Here is a 6,512-nt window from a genome sequence, read left to right as displayed (position 1 = left end):
TGTTGAGGTATGTTTCCTGTATTCCCACTTTGCTGAGAGTTTTGAGCATTAATGGGTGCTGGATTTTATCTAATGCTTTTTCTGCATCTATTGATATTATCATGTGGTTTTTGTCCTTCCTTTTGTTTATGTGATGAATCACATTGATTGATTTGCGAATATTGTACCAGCCTTGCCTCCCCAAAATAAATCTCACTTGATCATGATGTATGATTTTTTTCATGTATTGCTGGATTCGGTTTGCTAATATTTTTTTGAGAATTTTAGCATCTAAATTCATCAGGGATATTGGCCTATAGTTTTCTTTCTTTGTGTTGTCTTTGCCTGGTTTTGAAATCAGAATTATGCTCGCCTCATAAAAGGAGCTTGGAAGTTTTCCCTCCTCTTGCATTTTTTGAAATATCTTGAGAAGGATAGGAGTTAGTTCTTCTTTGAATATTTGGTAGAATTCACCTGTGAAGCCATCTGGCCCAGGGTTTTTGTTTGTTGGGAGTTTTTTGATAACTGTTTCAATCTCATTTGTTGTAATCGGTCTATTTAGGTTTTCTGATTCTTCCAAATTGATTTTTGAAAGATTATATTTTTCAAGGAATTTGTTCATTTTACCTAAGTTGTCTAAGTTTTTGGCATATAGTTCTTCGTAGTATTTTCTTACCATCCTTTGTATTTCTTTTTTTTTTTATTTATTATTTTTAGAGAGGAGAGGGAGAGACAGAGAGAGAGAGAGAAAGAGAGAGAGAGAGAGAGAGAGAGAGGAGAGACAGAGAGAGACGAGGGGAGGAGCTGGAAGCATCAACTCCCATATGTGCCTTGACCAGGCAAGCCCAGGGTTTCAAACTGGCAACCTCAGCATTTCCAGGTGGACGCTTTATCCACTGCGCCACCACAGGTCAGGCATCCTTTGTATTTCTACTGTGTTCATTTTTACTTCTCCACCCACATTTCTAATTTTATTTGTTTGAGTCCTTTCTCATTTTTTCTTGGTGAGCCTGGCTAAGGGTTCATCAATCTTGTTTACCTTTTCAAAGAACCAGCTCTTGGTTTCATTGATCCTCTGTAATGTTTTTTAGTCTCTATGTCATTTATTTCTGCTCTGATCTTTATTATTTCCTTCCTTCTACTTCCTCTAGGCTTTACTTGCTGTTCTTTCTCTAGTTCTTTTAGTTGCAGGATTAAGTTGTTTACTTGAGCTTTTTCCAGCTTCTTAAGGTATGCCTGTAATGCTATAAACTTCTCTCTTAGGACTACTTTTGCTGTGTCCCACAGATTTTGAGTGGTTGTATGCTCATTTTCATTTGTTTCAAAGATATTTTTTATTTCTTCCTTGATCTCATTGTTGACCCATTCATTACTTAATAAAATGCCGTTTAGTGTTTTTTAGTTTTTCTATTATACTTGATTTCTAGTTTCATGCCATTGTGGTCAGAGAAGATGCTTGATATGGTTTCAATCTTCTTAAATTTATTGAGACTTGTTTTAAGCCCTAATATGTGGTCTATTACTAGAGAATGTACCATGCACACTTGGAAAGAATGTATATTCTGATGCTTTAGTGTGAAAGGTTCTGAAAATATCTATTAAATCCAGTTGATCTAGTGTGTTCCTTAATTCTGCTGTTTCTTTATTAATTTTCTTTCTTGAGGATCTATCCAATAATGTTAGTAAGGTATTGAAATCTCTTACTATTATAGTATTACTATTGATCTCTCCCTTTATGTCCATCAAAATCTGCTTTATATATTTAGATGTTCCTATATTAAGCGCATAGATATTTATAATGGTTATCTCTTCCTGTTGGATTGCTCCCTTTATCATTATGTAGTGACCTTCTTTATCCCTTACTATAGTCTTTGTTTTAAAGTCTATTCTGTCAGATATAAGTATTGCTACCGCAGCTTTTTTTAAATTTCCATTTGCATGAAATATTTTTTTCCATCCTTTTACCTTCAGTCTATGTGTATCTTTTGTTTTGAGATAGGTCTCCTGTAGAGAGCATATGTTTGGGTCCTGTTTTCTTATCTATTCAGCTACCCTATGTCTTTTGATTGGAGCATTTAATCCATTTACATTTTTTTAACAGAGACAGAGAGAGAGTCAGAGAGAGAGAGAGAGAGATAGGGACAGACAGACAGGAACAAAGAGAGAGGAGAAGCATCAATCATCAGTTTTTTGTTGTGACACCTTAGTTTATTGATTGCTTTCTCATATGTGCCTTGACCACGGGCCTTCAGCAGACTGAGTAACCTCTTGCTCGAGCCAGCGACCTTGGGTTCAAGCTGGTGAGCTTTGCTCAAACCAGATGAGCCCATGCTCAAGCTGGCGACCTCAGGGTCTCAAACCTGGGTCCTCTGCATCCCAGTCCAGCACTCTATCCACTGCGCCACCGCCTGGTCAGGCAATCCATTTCATTTAAGGTTATTATTGATATGTAGTTGTTTATTGCCATTTTTTTCTTTAAATCTACATTCCTGTTTTACTATATATATTTTTTTCCCACTTTGTTCTGTCTACAGCAGGCCCCTTAACATTTCTTGCAGTATTGGTTTGGTTGTGATGAATTCTTTGAGGGTTTTTTTTGTGGGTTTTTTTTTTTTTTTTTTTTTTTGGTCTGAGAAGCTTTTTATTTCTCCTGCAATTTTAAATGATAGTCTTGCTGGATAAAGAAGTCTTGGTTGTATATTTCTTGCCATTCCCTTCTAGCCTCAAGTGTTTCTGTGAAAAGTTGGATGTCATCCTTATGGGGGTTCCTTTGTAGGTGATTGACTCTTTTTCTCTTACAGCTTTTAGTATTCTTTCTTTATCTCTTAGCTTTGGTATTTTGATTATGGTATGCCTTGGTGTGGGTCTCTTTGGGTTCTTTTTTAATGGGGTTCTCTCTGCTTCTTGAACCTGTGTGAATCTTTCCTGCATCAATTTAGGGAAATTTTTAGCTATAATTTCTTCAAACAGTTTCTCTATTCCTTGTTCTTTCTCTTCTCCTTCAGGAACCCCTATTATGCAGATATTGTTTCTCTTCATGTTGTCACAGAGCTCTCTTAGAGTTCCCTCGGACCTTTTAATCCTCTTTTCTTTTTGCTGTTCTGCTTTTGTGCTTTCGCTTATCTTGTCCTCTAAGTTGCTGATTTGATCCTCTGCTTTGTCCAGCCTGCTTTTAATTCCTTCTAGTGTAGTCTTCATTTCTGATATTGTGTTTGTCATTTCTGCCCTGTTCTTCTTTATTATTTCTGTGTCCTTTTTGATGCTTACAATTTCTTTATTGAGGTGTTTATTAAGTTCATCCATTGTAGCTTTGAGGTCCTTAAGCATCCTATCAATCATTATTTTATACTCTGCATCCGGTAATTTTAATACTTCCATTTCATCAAGGACTTTTTCTGAGAATTTGTCTTGTTGAAGCATATGACATGTTTCTCTGCCTACCCATTGTTCTGTGTATGGTTTGTAGGCTAGTTCCAGTTGTGATCTCCTTACCTAGTAGAGCTGCTTTGAAGTCTTGATTTGTTTGTTTTCTTCTCAGTTTTCTTAACTCAGTGGTAATCTTGTTTACTGATCTCAGCAGGGGGCTTATTTGAAACTGTATGAGGAATGCAATGGGTATAACCTCTGAGAATCTGAAAGGTGTTCTGCCAGCTCCTCTCTGGGGGTGGGGCACTTTCTCAGCTTCAGTAGGGGGGGATATATCTCAGATCTCCCTGGAGACCTGAGTTACTGCCCCTCCTCCCCACTTCCTGCTTTCAGCTGTGTCTTTGCATGGATTGGAGCTGGAGAGCTTTCTGGAGGTGGGTCACCCAGAACCACTTTAGGCTTGTGCTATGTGGAGGGATCAACCCCTCCCCCAGCTATGGCTGCCTCTGCACTGAATGAGTCAGCCTCTCAGGTCATCCCAAGCATTCCTCTGCCCGCCACCATCTGTCTCGCTCTCCCCACCTTCCCCCTGAAAGACAAGCCAGTCCTCTCAGCCCTCCTCATCCCCAGGGCCCCAGGCAGGTGGCTGTGAGCGATATTTTCTTCTCTGTCCCTTTAAGGCACCCCCGCCTCTTCCCACTCACAGATCTTTGCTCTTCTCCCCTCTCAATGCTTTCCGTCTGTCTCCTCCCATCTCTGGATTTCTTGGCTGGACCTCTGGTTCTGAGACTGAGGGGCCCCATCTCTCAGAGTCTCTCTCCTTGTAATGAGAGCTCTTCTGGGCTCTCAGCCTCACCCCCCTTAACTCCTGGAAGCAGGGGAGCCCACCGTACCTCCGCACTCCCTACCTGGCTTGGTGTGGCTTCTTCTTTGTTCCTTGGTTTTGAGACCTGTTCTTTTAGTCTAATGTTGGTTTTTCATGCTGATTGTTCCTAAATTAATTTGTAATCCAGTTTGGTGGTGTGAGCTGAGAGTCTGTGCATCTGCCTACTCTGCTGCCATCTTCCAAGTTTCTCTGTAACTTTCTAAACAAACTTTCTCTCATAAAAAAAGCTATGCTTTAGAAAATTAATTGTGTGTAACAGTAGATGATATTTGACGCCATCATCAAGGGAGTGAGATGGAGTAAAGAAGGGATCTGAGGAATGAGCCCCGAGGTCCAGGACATGTGAGTACTGGGAAAAGGCAGTTACCCCAGAGTCATGCAGCAGAGACTCAAATGGGGCTTATTGGGGAAGCTTAGAAGCAAAGGGCAGCAGTGAATGAGACATTAGTGATGGGATGCCAGTCCAACCTCTTATTGGATGAAGAGAGGTGCAGGGGTCGGGGCATAGCTGTAAACTTCCTGGAGTGTGCTCTGGAATAGAACCTCCTGCACACACATGCAATCGCACTATTCTACTTTTTTGTAGCAGTGTGATGTCAATCTCGCAGGTAAAGAAAAACTGGTATGAGCTCAGGCACCGGGGGCATTGTTTACAATGCTGAGGGTACCTGGAAACCCTGGGAAGTGGAGATTGTGTGGAACCATTTCTGCTTTGGGAAAAGGAGCCCCTTCTGAAGCTCACCTGCTGTCTCATTGCTAGAACTTGGAGTGAGCCCTCAGGATCTTCCAGTAAATCAAAATTGGTTTTCCAGTGTCCATCCTCTGACCTAGCGGCTCATCAAACATTAGTCTACCCAGCAGGGGTAGAAACAAAGGAGTAGAAACAGAAGAAGAAATCAGTTGGGCTTGTATTGGGATTTGTACTGGTTGTGGGCAATGCTGGAGAGACATTGCAGGAGGGAAGCCCCTCACGGAGGCCTGAGCCGTCTGGCCATGAAGTCCCTGCCAAGCCTGGGAAAGAGCCTCAAGTTCAGATGGAGGAGAAGCCTGGAGACATTGGACTTGCTCCTGCAGTAGCTGCCTGGACTTCTTGACTTGGCCAGAGGTGTTAACCCAGAAGCAGCAGGGGATATTGGCCAGCGTTGCTATCTTCTGGCTGGCCAACAAATAGTCCAAAGCTGTGTGGTTATCCAGCATATCCAAAGTCATGATAACCTTCTTGGCAGTGAGAACCCTGTCTGACCTCACCATAATTTCCTTCAGGGAAGCTGAGCCCTTGTGGATTGTAGTTCTACCTATCCACGGGAGGGAAACCTTCATAAAATGTTAAAATCCATGTACCTAATGTGCAGGAATGTCTTGTTAATGGTATCAGAAGCTGGGTGCCTTTGCCTTGCATACGGGTCTTGGGTTATTATGAAGACTCATGTGCAGGTGGCATTATGTCCAAGGAGAAAGCAAGGAAGGACCTATATCTAGGGTACAAAACAGTTCTGGGCATACAAAGGGCACTGCTCAAGATTCTGCCAGCAGGCCTCAACACCATCCATGTGGGGGATGGGAACGTGGTTGTGGAGGCTCAAGACACAGCAGTCGGCAGCTGTGGCCAGCTGGGAGCAGTGCCCCTGCCAGTGTCAGATTGAGACACCAATTGGGTCTCCCACAGCTGGGTGTGGTGGGTAGGGGTGGGGGAGGTGGTGCTGTGATAGGTTCATGCCCTGGGCCGTGGCCTGGGAAGCTACTAGAGGTTGTTCAGCATTGCCTGTCCCGATCAGGAAGAGGCAGCAAGAAGTTACTACATCTCACCCTGGGCTGTTCACTGAGATTGCTGGCATATATTTTTGCTAGGTCAGCTGTGGTCTATGTGCCTGGGATGAGCCAGATGATCTGTTCTTTCCACAGAGCATCTACCTCCGTAGGAACCCAGGAGTCACCATTCTGCCTGACACATCAGCTGCACCCATTTCTCTCCTAGGTGTCCACAGAGGATGGTGAGGGAGCCCTGATGTAACTGCTCCTTGAGCAGCCATATCCAGGCTTGGCTCTACCCGCCACCTGCAAGTGGCAAGTGTGGAAGAGCAAGCCAATTCCATATTGACAGGGCCACAGCTGGGAGGCAGTGCTGTTAATGATAATGTAATCACCAAGTTGTATCATATCAGGAAATTCCAGCACATGAGAAAGGCGCTCATCAGAGCTTTAAGAGTCCAGGTGGTACCTGTCTGATGGAAGAGAATACCCACTAATATCCTAAATCTGGTCCATGGTGGTCAGAATCCAA

This window comes from Saccopteryx bilineata, chromosome 3, assembly GCF_036850765.1.
Source record: "Saccopteryx bilineata isolate mSacBil1 chromosome 3, mSacBil1_pri_phased_curated, whole genome shotgun sequence".
NCBI lineage: Eukaryota > Metazoa > Chordata > Mammalia > Chiroptera > Emballonuridae > Saccopteryx > Saccopteryx bilineata.
Note: the sequence above shows the minus strand (reverse complement) of the source record.